The 15398-nt window shown below is 37.6% G+C and overlaps 1 protein-coding gene across 5 annotated transcripts in view; it reads right to left on the bottom strand.

Moving 5' to 3' along the window:
- Positions 1-15398, bottom strand: part of MARCHF1 (membrane associated ring-CH-type finger 1) — a 250242-nt gene that overhangs the window by 10022 nt on the left and 224822 nt on the right. The gene's annotated exons all lie outside the window — the stretch shown is intronic.

Here is a 15398-nt window from a genome sequence, read left to right as displayed (position 1 = left end):
CTGAGTAATATACAAAGAGACAGAGCTAGCAATTTATTTACCAGCTGATACCTCATTTCAGTTTCTGATACATCTACTTAGGAGTGAAAACTAAGCTTCCATGTTTTGTATGGCAGTCTGGAAAAATGGAAGGCATTAAAAAGAATAAAACAAAAAACCAGAACCTTATATTCATTGTAGTTCATGTAGGTAGCATTGATCAGAGCAGATAGACTGTGGCATTATCATCACAGTCTTATCATATCATTACAGTCATCAGGTTACACAGCATTTGACCTGGAGACTTTCATCCTTTTTGCAGTGAAAATTCAATTCAAGACTCACAACAGGCTTTCTTTCCAAAGAAAAAGTTGTCTTTGTCCAGGTGGAAGAAAAGATTCTACCTTAACCCTTCAATTACCCGTGGATGCTTTATGAGAGATGAATGTTGAACATAAAGAATGAATTATGTTCTTAAACAGAAATTTTCTGTCATCTCAACTCCAACACTACACTCTTTGGTCTACTGGAGAGAAGATTCTGCGCTAAGTTTTCATTGTCATGTATACCTGCAGTCTCATTATGGCTAATAGTTGCTCTCTGTAACATACACAAAAGCCTTAGAGTGTTGATCTGAATGCCCAGTCAAATAAAGCTTTTTCATATAGAATTTTAAAATTAAAGAAGAATGCTGGTCCCATTACTCTAAATGTAAACATTTTGTAGGTGTAAAAAAAGACACAAACAAATGATCAACAGGCAGGATAGGTAAATAAAGGAACAAGCTCACAACCTTCTGCTGACATTTACAAGAAAGCTATATCAGGAGAGGGAGCTAGCAGAAATGGGCTAAAGCAGGCCTTTTTTGCTGACATCCTATGATCAAATCCAGCCAGAAAGCAAGCCAAGGCCTACCAGACTCAGCTTCCTCTCTCTGGCCTCTTTTCTTCTCCCACAAGACAGCATGTCTGCATGTCTATTCTATCCACACACACATTATCACACCAGAAATAAGCTGGCTGTCAGGAGACTGGGAGAGGCCGCCAGGGCATGGGTGGTTATGGAGCTGGAAGACTGTGCAGAGCACCTTGTGCTCCCAGTTGGGATACAAGAAAGGAACAAGACCAAGGAGAGACTCCTGCTCACACAGACAGACACAGGGGGGATCAGAGTACTTGGGAGCATTTTACAGCTCTTAATGTCTCCCAAAGCTGTGCTTCTGTTTTGCCCAGCCCCAGCTGCAGTCCCAGCTCTCCTCTCAACTCCGGTCATGATGGGCTGAGCTCAGAACAGGAAATTCAATTAAACTTTGTGCTCTACTCCTGGTGATCCCTGTGGTAGCTGAGGTAATTTTCCTGTCCTACTCACTTATTTTAGCTTGGCTGAACAGAGAGTACTATGTGACTACTGTCACTCTCTACTAGATGAGTGATATTAGTAGATAAGCCAGAAAAGTACAATTCACTATTTTAGGATTTTTGCTATAGGCTTAAATCAAACATTTAACTGTTAATGTTAGCACAGACTTGCTTTGATAAAAGCACAGTTAAGTGAAATGAAAGTTGCTTGAAAATCCATAGCACAGGCTGTAAGACAGCTTACACTGAGCAGTGAAAGCATCAGCCCCTGTTATTTGTGCTTTATAGTGTAGGACTTGATACAGCCTAAAGTTGGGTGGGTAAGTTTGGAGCTGTGCTGTGCTACCATGTCACACAGCGCGTTAATGCCTCCTTAACCACTGATAAATTCACTCCTGCTGTATTTCGAAGCTTCTGCAGTTCTTATGGCTCTCTACATTCACGATGGCAAGATAAAAATAAATTGCATCACGTTTTATTATCTTCATCAGTGATCTAGAAAAATGTACAGCCATCAGGTTGATGACACTGTGACATGCCATGGATAGAATATCAGATGTCACCAAGAACAGAAAAATAACACAAAAGTTAGTGCCCAGATGCAATTTTCCTTGGAAACTTATGTGTTAATACTCCTAAGGTGCTTTAGAGACTGGAAGGAGAGAAAGAAATGGAAGACTAAGAGCCAGAGGAGACATTTATAATGACTTGCAAATTATTGTCACTAAATTGATAGACAAACACTGTAGTTTTTGCCCAGCCTCCTCTGAAGGACCCCTTCTCTGTTGTATATCCGATTGTCATTACCCAGAGATTCCTTCATCCTGGCAGCAATACAAACACAGACTAGAAATCATCACAGATGTGGATGGCTTAATGTCCTGCAAATGCAAGCAATCACATGAGTATCATTATGCTGCACAGGTGTGCTAAAACACTTCATAACATCTAACAACCACAAGGCCTTTTACACAAGTCGCCAAACAAATCCATAACCAGTACGTATCCCGAGAAGAAAGCTTGAAATATCCCCAGCCCTCTTTTTATTTTCTGAATAAGCTTTCTGATCATTACTTGCACTGTGCTCTGCAAACCACTGGAGGGTGGTAGGACACTACCTGCTTCAGAGGTTCCTACCAAGAAGACAGAATGAACTGTCAAAGGAAAGAAGCTGAATTTTAAATGTGATCAGAAACACCCCTCCCACCCCAACCACTACTTACAGCTACTTCTAAAACACGACGTGCACCTCAGCCTGAATTCCTATGCTTTACTGACAGAGAAGTTTGTAATAATCTTGAAAGTGGCAGCTGTAAAACTATACCCTGTTCTAGGTTTCTACCTCGTGTTTTGGTTTCATTTCTTAAAGACTATCTTGCTCTGAAACTTATTTGGTTACTGATTTCATAACCCACTTTTGCAGCTACAGAATGTAGTCATGAGTCTTCTGGGGGGAAAAAAAAAATAAAATTAATAGCTTACTCACAGGGAACATCTAAATCATGTGTAGCCAACCACTTCCCTTTCCTGTAACATAGTCTGAGAAAATCCCTGATATTTTGAAGGACCAAAATTTGCCTCCCTGCATGTCACTTCTAATAAAAGCTTGGTTAATCAATATACAACAAATAAATATGGATATTTTTTAATATCCTGTGTAAACAGATTGTCTGAGGATGTGGGGATGCTGCTTCATATCCTAGAGATCCCAATACAGCCTCTCTTCTTATAGACAGAAGTAAATCTGCAATTCTAATTCCCTCCCATACATTAAGCTTTCTGCAAAGTGGTTTCATGAGGCCCAATGCAGAACCAAAAGCTTCACACTGCTCACACAAAAGCTGTTACCACACCACAGAATTGCACTCTGCAAACTTTGCTGCCTCTGTTTCTTTTCCCCACCTTCAGAGTGTAGATTTACTGTCTGCCTGTCCCCATCTGCCATTTTGTGTCCACATGTTGCCTCCTGGTAGTGGTAACCTTCTGTCACACTGGTCACAAAATTTTGTCTACATAGATTTCCTGAAGCAACTCTGTATCTACTGCAGGTTTGCAGATTCACACCTTTACAAACCGAAGGTCTCCCTCCTGCAGGGGCTCATCACTGAGGATGCCAAATGGAAGGTGAAGTTAATGGGCTGCTTTGCAACATGCTATGAATGCTTGGACTTTTAACTCCTGGGTATTTTTAGGAACCCTATTTTTAAAAATTGCCCGTAAGGAGGCATGACAGGGGAATCTGGTATGGGCATGACATTGCTAATTTTTTTCCATTCTGACATTTTTCTCCCTATCCATCATTTAGTAAAAAAATTACAATGAATGTAATGTAAATAGCACCTGCAGCTGGAAGGACTTCCTTCTGCTCTCACCTAGAGCTAAAGTCGTTATGCAACATTTTCTGAATTCTTTCTACAATCTAAAGAAAGACTTTGAGACAACCTCTATCTTGAAATAATCATGCCCGCAAAATGAAGGCTATTTACTAGGGGCTGTTGTAGAAACTGTACTCTGCACACAGACTAGGACTACACAGAAAAACCCCATCTTTCTTATCTCAAACCAGGCCTGAAGGATCTAGCCAGCACTTTTGAAAAAAGCTCTTAAGAGCTAGAGCAGTGTATGATGAAGTGAGCTGAGCAGTGAAGATATGTCAGTAGTCTGAACATGTAGCTCAGAGTTATTTATTTTCTGTGGGTTAGGGAGGGTTTTCTGGTCACTTGTTGCAGTACTAATTGGCTCAGGCTCCACGGCTAACTGTTCACTACCATCAACCTAGCAGCTGGAGGAAAGCAGCTGCAATGGTAGTTTGCAGGAACGGAATTTGTGCAGTGGGTGGAGGAGGAAGAAATAATAGTAATAAAAGACAACGGGGCTCCACACATTGGGAGAACAAAATAGCCTCCTGCAGATTTGAAGTGTTGAAGAAAGATGAGACTTCAAACCTTGTAATTTGAATAAAAGCATTTTGGGACACTCTGTGCCATCTAAACAACATGTGGTTACAGCCTGTGCCTGGGGGACTGCATCTTAAAGAAGGACAAAGCATGCCTCACTGCATCCTGCTCTAAGATGAGAAGTGCCTCTCATACAGTCCAACAGAATGTGCCAGGTCTGATGGTTGAAAAGAGATGGGTTTGGGCCAAGAATACACCTCCTCTGTGTTCTTTTCCCCAAACACATCCAGAGCACATTCAGAGAGGAAGAACTGAGTAGGTTCACAGAAAACACAGAAACCGTATTTGTCATTTGCCTTTTGTCAAAAGATACATCCCAGAGAAGAAACTCTTGTAAGTATCAAGAATAGAAGACCAGAATTAGATCCCTACTGAACACAAAAATAAAATAAATTTTTAAAATCCCATGTCATATGGTGCATCATGCAGCCATATCTATGCACAACCTGACCTTGATCTAGTTAGCTCATTAGATGAACTGGTACAAATCCTTCTCTGGCAAACCTGTCTGAAGTTTACCTAAAATCTATTTCTATCCCTAGGTGACACTAAACTGGCTGGAATTCAAATGAATGGTGTATTTAAAACAGCTATTAAAAGTTTAAAACTGAACCAGAAATGGGTGCATTTCTAAAAACAAATATACTATACTTCACTTTTATGTGTGATATGCATGCTTAGAGTAATAAAAGAACTACATAATGAAAAATCTCACTTTGATACACTTTAAGATTATCATCTGCAAAGAACTAATAATTCAGTTTTATCAAAACCAAGACAACACTATATTTCTTTTTTAAAGTGACAGTTAAAGGAACTGGACTTGAGTGATATAATCAGTATGCACTCTTCACAAACTTATACAATTTCTAGCAGTATATGTCATCAATTAGCAGACCCTTAAAAAGTGTAGAATAGGGGTATTAAGTAATTTGAGAAGATTATTTCTAAAATGCAGTAGCTGTTTTTGCAGTCTGGAAGTACTATTGAGAATATTTGTCATTTACCAACTAGAAAAACTTCAGTACCCGCATTCTAATCATCCCAACACAGGTTAAACATAAAAATGCTATGCTTTGGAAATACAGGAATAGCCAGACCTCATGTCCCTCTCATCCAATGCTTTGTCTCGGACAGAGGCCAACAGCAGATGCTTTAGAGAAACATGCAAGAAACCCTGTGGCAAGTAATTATAGCATAATCTCTCCATATTTGGAGCTTCTTCCTAGCTCCCATCTGCTAGAAATTATTTTACATCAATATATAGAATGTAAAAGTACTCTACAAAGCGTTTACTTTCCAAGCACCCTCTTTGAATGCAGAAACAACAGTAACCAACTCTTTGTTCAATAGAGGTCTACATAATCAGCCTTCGGTACTATTATGAGCTTCTCTTTTACAATTGCTGTTTCTTTTCTTGCCTTGTAAACTATGTAAGGAAAGGATCATTATCTCCTAGCACAGTACGCTTCAGCTACCACATCTAAAAAGATAATCCTGACAGATAAACTTCAGGTAAAATCAGGAGTGAACTATCACCATAATGCAAAACTATGGGGAATGTCTGGTACTAAGAACAAGAGGCACACATCTAGAACTCTAGAAAAGATTTACTTTAGGTGCCTGGGCATATGCCTTTATAAAGAAGAAAGGAAAAAAGGGATAGAATCTATGTCTCCACTAACTTTTATCTCAGTTAAGAACGGAAGCAGATGCTACCATTAGCTGCTCTACTTACAATATTTCTACAATAATTCTATCTACCGAAAGGATCTAGTTTGTGTGTCACATTTATTCTCTTTGCAGCTAGTCATCTCCCACCTTCGTCTACTCTGTCTTTCCAAAAGAGCAGCACACCTCATTGAAGGCATGACATTTTCATCCAGTCACCCAGTAGCAAATACCTTTAAATCACAGTCCAGCCCTCAAACAACATCAGCACATAAGAAAACATTAAAAAAAAGAATCAGTGAATCAATCTACCATACCACAAAGCACAGATCATGATTTTGCTGCAAGGCCAGTTAAGCTTTTCCAACCAAAGCAGGCAGGGGTGCTGCATTTTGCAGTACGTACTCTATGGGTGATACAAGAGCAGCCATGACACATGCTCAATGCTGGATTTGAGATGGATGGTGCCAGTGTCAAAGCAATCATGAGTCCTTCCTCACTACAGCAGCCATAACAAACCACCTCTCAACAGCCTGTGCCAGAGTCTCTGTCTTTGAACACCAAGTAGCATGGGTTCCCTTTGCACATCTTAGTGTATTTTGGTCTTAAATAGTGTGATGGATGTGGACTGAAGGCTGGTATAGCATGGTAGAAATAGGAAAAGAAAAGAAGTTAGAGAGAAAGATGGATATAGCAACATGCTGGAGATCAACATCCCATTCCATAGTCTTGTATGCCTCTCCATGTTCTTTAGTCCTGTCTAATTAAAGTGAAATTTCTCTGAAGAACTATTCCCTTAGGCACCTAAGACATAGTTATAATATATGATCACAGTTTTGTTAGAAAGTCTTTACTTGAATCACCTTCTCTTCAGTATTCATCACACTGCTTAATTTCCTCAATATCAAATTGTCTAGCCTGCTGAGAAGTACCTTGAAACATGCATTTTGAAATTAGAGCTGATGAAATAAAACTGGTGACACCTGAAAAGCTAAATCAACAAATATACTTTCTGTTTATTTAGCTGTAGTTTTAAGTGATGTACAGAGTCTTCTCTAGGAGTTACAACAGAATATTAGTTATTCCACTTTCCACCTAGAAAATATTTTTCACCTAAGTTTGCCTTCTCTTAGACTAGTACAAGCATAAAAATTCTGATTACTGCCTTGTACTAAATGTGCTTGGTCTTTTTTGTTTACCGATCATGTCCTTGATTCTTCCATTTGATAAATTAGTAATTTAAATATGTAAAAATTAGTAATTTAAAAATGTAAACTTTCTTAGAGTTCTAATTTGTATCTTACAGAATAAAATCCTAAAGCCATTTACCTGGAGAACCTGCTGTGCAACCTGGCCTACAGAAGCGTGTATTACATCGCTAGAGCCCTAGGCCCTTCGGCGTCATGCCTTGTAACAGGAATGGAAAGAAGTATAGCAGCAAGCAGAGAAAAGAAGGGCACGAAGGTACCTTTGCATGCTAAGGAGTCTTACAAAAAAAGGAGTACAATTGACTGGAAATGGAAAACAGCCATATCTGAATGTCACTGAACAAAGTGGTATTTTTATCTCATTTTCTACTCTTCACTTTTATAGATCAAAGATGGCCTTACAAATTCTTCTCCCCACCCCTCCCAAATTAATAGAACCTGAACACTCGTTCTTTTTATATGGCCATTATTTTCTCCTGAAGTTGTAAGAGCAACTGACCTACACTGTATAGCGTGTGAGCTTCCCTTAACCAAATCAGTCTGAATTGTTACAAAGATGTGGCTTGGTTTAAATGTTCTTGTCTGGCAAACCCCTGATATTTTTATATACATTGTCGTTTAAACATATCTAGACATATCTTCTTTTTGCAACTATATATACAGTGTATATGCATATGTCTGAATTGCCATATAACCAAGATTTAAAAAAAAGAGCTGACATCCTTCATTATCTACAAGTATGACTTTAGCAAGAATACTGATTTCCCAATGAATAGCTACAATAACCTTCTCTGTCTTTTAATATTCCCACAAGAGAGAGACTCTTTTGATCCAATTAAATAAAAATTAAATAGAGGAAACTTGTGCTGAGGAAAGGCTACAGTGATTAACACAAAACTACAGTTTAGTGCTCTGGCAAAGAGCTGAGGGAAGCTATTCATTCTGAAAGACCTCCAAAAATGCCATACGTTTGAATTTTGCCACATACAAATTGGAGCAGATGAATAAAGATCTGAATATATCCTGGAGAAAAAGTTCCTTCCCCTCCCCCCCCCCCAGTCATTTTAATAACATGATACAGGAATAAAATTAAATTAACACTAAAAATCATAAAACTTAAAAAAATTATAATTATCCCATTTGATTATATTTTAGATCAAATACCATTTTGCTATGTTGAAAAGAACATCTCTGTGCTCAAGAGAAGACATTTTTTGCATGTGTTCCACCAGCAAGCGTGCATCAGCCTGTGAACTAAAACACAGTTCAGATCATCCTCATATCAATAGGTGCCAGGCAAAATAAATTTGAGGCAAATAACCACTATAAAATTGTATGTGTTATTTATGTGAGAGATTAATACATACATTAATCAAATAATGAATAGAAGCCCACTCCCATTAGAGCTGGTAAAATCCCTAGCTTCAAAATTAAACTGTAAAAATGGCGTTTTGACAAAAGTCCATGAATAACGATGACTGCTTTAGGTCAATGCTTGGGTTGACTATGCTCTTTAAATTTTATATTACTAGCTATATATTTTGTGTCGGGGTACCATTCCCTTTACATTTTCTTTAGTTGTAAAGCCAGTATCAAAAGATTCACTTAATTATTTTCAATGCTTCAGCTACCCAGCCCCTCCTCTGTTATAACTATTGATGAGGCCAAGCTGTGCAACGGAACACTGAAAGGGCTGAAATAAAAAATGAAAAGGAGACCCCAAGTTCTTAAAAAATAAGTGAGAGGCTGATGAACTGCAGGATGGGTAGGACCTTCTAAGTAAAATGGAAGTGAAAACCTTTGATGCAAGTTGCATCTGTAAAACAGCTCAGACCAAACTGTTTATTTCAGCCTCAGAAATCACAGAAGGATTTGTATATCCCAGAGCTCATGTTTATGGTTCTGTGCAATAGTGGATAACACCACTAATGGCCAGAGCCGGACAACCTCCTGAATTCCCTTTGCTTTTGCAAATGCTACTGAGCAGCAGAAGTAGCCAATTTGCTTACTAGCAGCTAATTAGAAGAGGAGTTTTCATTTCATTTTCTGGTATAAGATTTTTTTGTTGTTTCTTAAAAGAATTAAAGTTCTAAGCAGTAACAATATAAACATCTTGTTCCGCCTCCAGGAAGGATTCTGGTGTCCCAGCAAAGTATCACAGTAAGGAGGCTTTTTGCCAGCCTAAGGGTATGTTATGATGGTTTCAAGGTATGAGGCACAAGAGGTCAGAATCTCTCATCAGAAGTCCATGGGAACTGGAACAGCTGTGTGAATAAAAGCTGTGTTGAATGGAAGAGAAAGAAATATGGAGGTGGAAAGCTAACCCAAATTCTATCACTATGAGAAAGCTAAGATCTATTATTCTTGTTATGGCACAAAATGCAACACAACATTACTCTGCAAAATACAGCGTGCTATCTGTATACAGATAAATTAGCAGTAATGCTCTATTACTCTTTCTCAAAAATTAGGAATACTACTGTCTGAACAAAGTAGCCCCTTACATCCTCAAGGCATCACAATAGCATATAAATGCTATAGAACTATTTTTACTTTAAAAGCTTTAATATACACATTCTCCCTCGAGCAAAAAGTTATTCACTGTAATGACATGATAGCCAATAAGAAAGTAATAGCTTTGTGCCTTTGTGCATACTGGTGAAGTGTCTGACCCCACATATTACAAGAAATGATTTGAGGCTAGCGATGTTTTGAGACAGTTTACTGGAAGAAAGAAAACACTGGAGCAGGTTGCCTTGACGACACTGTGTAGCTGCACAAGAAATCAAAAGGAAATGTAGGATCTTATTCCATGTTAAGGACTGAAAAGTATTCACTAAATTGGGTTAAAACGGAACTAATCCCACAGCAAGTCAATGTTACCTGACCTATGCAATATTAGCTATCACTTCTTATCATAAGCCTTATTAGAAAACTGACGAAAAAGCCAGCTGGTTCATACTTCACAGCACAGGGCAATAAGATGTAAACAGTAAGCGATACAGTAATGAGTGCTCAAAGTTTCTTTTTTCTCCTGGGAGACTCTGCAGGTCACTTCTGGTTCTGAGACTCTACTCTGGCAGAAGTGGTTTCTAATGGTGACCACTTTTGCTTTCATAGCAGGATTTCACAAAGATGTCTCTGCAGACTATATCATTTTTGGCAGTGATTGCCTTATTCTTAAATAAGGAAAGTAAATACAAATTATCCAGCCAGCATTGAACGAAAAATAAATCAACACCCTTAACATATTTTGCCATCACTGAATTTATCACACTACCGAATTTTATCAAATAGATTTATCCACAAAGTATCCAGTTATGAATTAATTCATCCAGGCAGTCATATTTTTTAAGATTTACTCTCTTTATAGGACTGCATTGAGCACAGAGAAGGGAGCTGAATCTGGCACTCTCTCACATTAGCTAAGAGCTCTAACAGCTGGATTTAGAGTAGTGCAGGTGGCGACTGTTTTGTAAGAAAAGGCACCCTATGCAGTTTTAACTCCAACAGGGGGAAAAGAAGCAGATATGTCCCTGCACCAGCATGAAACACAGTCTGGAAGAGTAATGGAACTTAAAGATTCACTTTAGACTTTCCTTTTGCCTATCATAGCTCTCTAAGCAGTATTCTGATTTTCTTCAGTTGCTTCCATAGGTGATACACCTTTTTTTTAAGGAGCCTGTGGAATTGCTGATTTCTCTGTCTTACAGCTGGGCATTACCCACAAGTTGTCTGCTGGCTTAAACCCTACATCTTAATTGGTCACACAGCTCCTACTGATCCAATGGTCTTGTTGCAAACAGGGTATCTTTAACCTCCTGTAGTAAAACTAAATATTTGCTTTTGAGCCAATAGTTAAATCAGCATCATACCAAACAGTTGAAATCTTACCCAAACCAATTTAACCAGTTAATCACTAATCCAACTGCAAAGGGACACTGATATGCTTGAACTAGGTTTTGCTTTCTACAGAAATTTGAGTTAGCCAGTTCCATAACTCCTCTCCAGGACCTAATTACCCTGCTCTGGGCAGTCGTGAACCATGTATCTCCAACTGGGACTTAAACCTTTGAATCCTGTATGGGAGTTAAAACTGGCACGGACATTTTATCATTCTTATTGCAATCTGGTTATTTACAAAATAAATGATACCAAGCAGAGAGAGAGCATTCCTTCCTTCTCCTCTAATAACAGCAGCTAGGTACATGAGAAGTTCCACAGAGTTCAAGGGTTTAAAACCAGAAGAGGCACCTTGTAGCACATTTAAAAGTGCTATATATCATATAAGCACATACAGAATACAAGAGGAGTAAACACTTAGAAGATATATGTACACATTCAAAATAAGAAGATCAAGTTTCTTTCATTATCAGTATTTTAAGATTGGCTTTGCTTCTGTTTAATTTAACAAAAACATATCACTCTGTCGTAAAAAAACACTCCCAATCTTCTATTTTTAATAGGGATGAATTCAGATACGCTTTCTATCAGAAAGACAATCAACCTCAACTGGTACATAATGCTTCCCTAAACAAAAAATTGACTCACCCTTCCTTAGTGATGGACCAAGTGTAACTACATGGTAACGATGTGCAATATTGCTTATCCCTCACATCAGTAAGACATTATTTGTAAATTATTTCAAAGATAAAATCAGGAGAGAAAATAGATATATCCAACACCACAGAATAATCTGCTGAGATAATGCATCAAAGTATAGCATCTCATCACATACCAGACATCTTAAATGGACAGCAAAATTTAAATATGAAAAGTATTTTGAAGTAGAGCAAGACACTGTGGAGGTATCTCCATTTGAAGACATTTCTGCATTTTAAGTGCCTTTTAATTTGACACTTTAATCCATTTCATACTCACAGTATTTTCATTCAGTTCCTATTTCTACTACGCTACTTTACCAGGATTACATCCTTTTGAAAGAAGTGGTCTTCTCAGGATGAAGCTATTACCTGAGAGAGTGCAATAAGCAACTCACACAAGCTTCTTGCCACTCTCCAATTCCTTCCATGGTAAATAAAGTCACTTTATAAATGAGAAATTCTGCATTATGGATTGCAAATGCTGAAAGGTAAAGCTACAAATGCAACTGTATTATTTATAACCATAGATAGACATAATAGAGACCACAAGAAATAAAACAGACACACTAAGTAATGCTCAATGTTTAATATCTAAATTTATATTTAGCTAACTAATTAGACCTGCTCAAATGTATGAAACACTTGCAATGCCTGTTGATCAATGCTTAAAAGGATTAGTTCAATGCAAAGACTCACTAAAATTATTAAAATAAGTTTTATTTGATGTCTGGTACTTTCAGGGATTCTGTAATTAAATAACTGTTGCATATTGACCCAAGCCTATTGATTTAATAGAGGTATCTTGATTTATGTTAACTTAGTATGCTGCACATTGTCACTTACGGGTGCTAACAGCTGTACAACACAATATTCAAACATGATTTTGCTATAAAACCCTAGACTTTCATAAAAAAACCTGTTAGAAAACATTGCGAATGCATGAAAGGCTGAGGCATAAATAAAGATGGTAATTCACCAGTTGAATCAAATAGTTTGTTTTATATTTAAATTCTGCTTTTGTGATACTGCAAAAACAAAATTATAGATACCTATAATTAAGTTCTGTGGTCTGTAATTTTCTCCCTTCAGGAGACCAGCGGTTGGAATGTTACAAAGGTATTATGATAAAATTCATCATAATGAAGCAATGCACATCGAAGAACCAAACTTCAGAATCTCACATAATGAATAAGGTAGAGATTAGAAGTCAAAATTTGTTGAGAGATGTGACCCTTTCACTTGTAGAATGCCATTTCAAATCCAGGTCTAATGGTCATGGAAATGGCATCTTCTGGAGCTGGCCAGAAACTTTCACTTTAGGGGAAATAATTTCTTTTTTTTTTTTTTTTTAACTAAATGAGTTTCTTATGGAACTGAAAAGGTACTCTTCTGTTGCAACTTTTGTTCAGGAAACACTGAAATCAAATCTGTTTTCAGAATTCCTCAAAGTTTATTAGCAAAATAAATCATTTTTTTTTGGTCAATTTTGCTGTTTCCACTCAGCACAGGGCAAAGCTGACAAGAATTGCATCGTTTTCAGATATGACTACCATTGCTCATAATGTCCTTGCCGTTACAACCAGAGAATTCCAGAGATTTGTGAAATTTTAAATCACTGCTGCCAGACTAGATTTAGCGCTGGAGATTAAAGGCTCTCAGGGTCTATTACATAGCCAAGCCTTAGCAAAAGCTAAAGCTCTCAAGGTCTGGAAAACCGAGTCTGCAGTGCTTTTTGGATCCTGCATCAAGCAGACAGGATTCTGGAGAGCTTCAAGCTTTAGGAGCTGCCTGTCCCACAGCACTTTAGTCTCTGGTAACCAATCTTCATGTCATCTTCTGAAAACCTGGACTCCTAGGGAATTCCCCACAGCTGAAGTTCTGGGCTCCATAAAAGCTTGCAAGAAATTTGACAGTGTTTTATAGGAACTCTCCACTTTGGAAGAATATACAGGTTTTGACAAAACAGCACTTTCAGTGATGTCTACAAAAGATGTTTGAGTGGAAAGTTACCAGTCAGCTGTACTTACTTGGCAGGTCTCTTGATGATCACTCTTTTCTCCCTTACTCATCTTTGCTACAGCTATCAAAAATTCTTGGTTTACAAAACAGCTTCTCATAAACTGTTTAGTGTTTCATAAATTTGTGAACGATGGCAATGATAGTGCATACGCTTATTAGGGATGATATAATTAGGTTAATATAACATATGAAGGGTGTCACAGTTGAATGCTATAAATGAGAAAATGATAACTCATTTTAACTTTGACATTTTTGGAAACTTTAGTTTTGGTTTCTGAAAGGAGTGCAAATTATAAGAAAGCATCTGCCAGCATTTACTGCCAGGCAGATAAATTACATTTGAATACTGCTTTGAGCAGAAACAAAAATATCCTGTCTGAAAGAAGAGGCTAACTTTTCCTACATCAGAAATCAAAACATACCTGAGAACCGATGATAAGCTGAATAAGGTGGTAATCATTCAATTAAGAAATGACAGACTTGTGAGAATTACATTACCACTCTAAATCTGGCAGTATTCCATTAATTTCTTTCAATTAAAAAAATGAAAGGGGGAGAGGGCAGCAATGACCACACACACAGAGCTAAAAGTGCCTACTTCTGATATCAACAGTTATGCACATTTTTCATTCCTTTTTTCCTTGGATACTATAGATTTTTTAAAAGATGCTCTGTTATCTAACACAATCAGGAAAAGGCTTTTGTTAAAAATACTTGTACCTGTATATTCTCTTGGGGAAAGCGGCTGTTGCAAGTGTACTTGTTAGATGGAAGGTTAAAGCAATTTGTGTTGAAAATAGAAACATATATACAGAAAAAATCCCCAAAAGATATGCTACAGGCAGGGGATTTTATATGATTATCTCCTTCCTGTCACAGTAGTTAAAATTTATCTGCAATTACTAAAACCTAAGTCAATATAATTAAGATTTTAGCCATCAGGTTTTACATCTGTTTCGATTTCCAGTCTACCTGGCAAGATCTACCTGGCACTTGAGAACTGCGTCCTTTGCTATCACAAGCTTTGCCTGTCAAATCAGTCCAGATTCTCTCTTCAGAAGTGGTTTATCATCAGAGACTCACTAGAAAATCTCTCTGGATGCAAAGTGAGAAGGAATTCCATTTGCTCTCCTTTCTCTGAACTGTTCCTAACCTGTGCAAGGCTGACAATAACAAAATGTCTTTTGCCATCAAAACACTACTATGTATGCATATAGTAGTTACAAGCTAATAGTTTCTACATGTTTTTCAAGGGCTCTCACATTGAAATTTATTTTAAATCAAAACTTGCCCTGTTCTCGACTGACTCAAACTTCAAAGATAGAACAAAACCCAAAAAGGATGAGAGCATTTTTAGAGAAAAATTAGAGAAATGATTCACTCCATAGAAAACAAAACCCACATTTAACAAACTCTTCACCTTCCCCATACTGACAACCTGTGTACCATTAACTTGATTTGTCCTGGAAAACAGATGAGCGCAGATAACATACTTTTGACTTACAGGATGCAAGGTTGCCCTGTAGTTTAGATTCCATTAACTAATCTTAATGTACGAGTGATTAATTTGCTCACAAGTGTAACAGGACAGATGCAGCTAAA

The sequence above is a fragment of the Strix aluco genome, chromosome 4, assembly GCF_031877795.1.
Source record: "Strix aluco isolate bStrAlu1 chromosome 4, bStrAlu1.hap1, whole genome shotgun sequence".
NCBI lineage: Eukaryota > Metazoa > Chordata > Aves > Strigiformes > Strigidae > Strix > Strix aluco.
The sequence above is the reverse complement of the archived record's forward strand: the minus strand, read 5'-3'. Positions and strand labels throughout refer to the sequence as shown.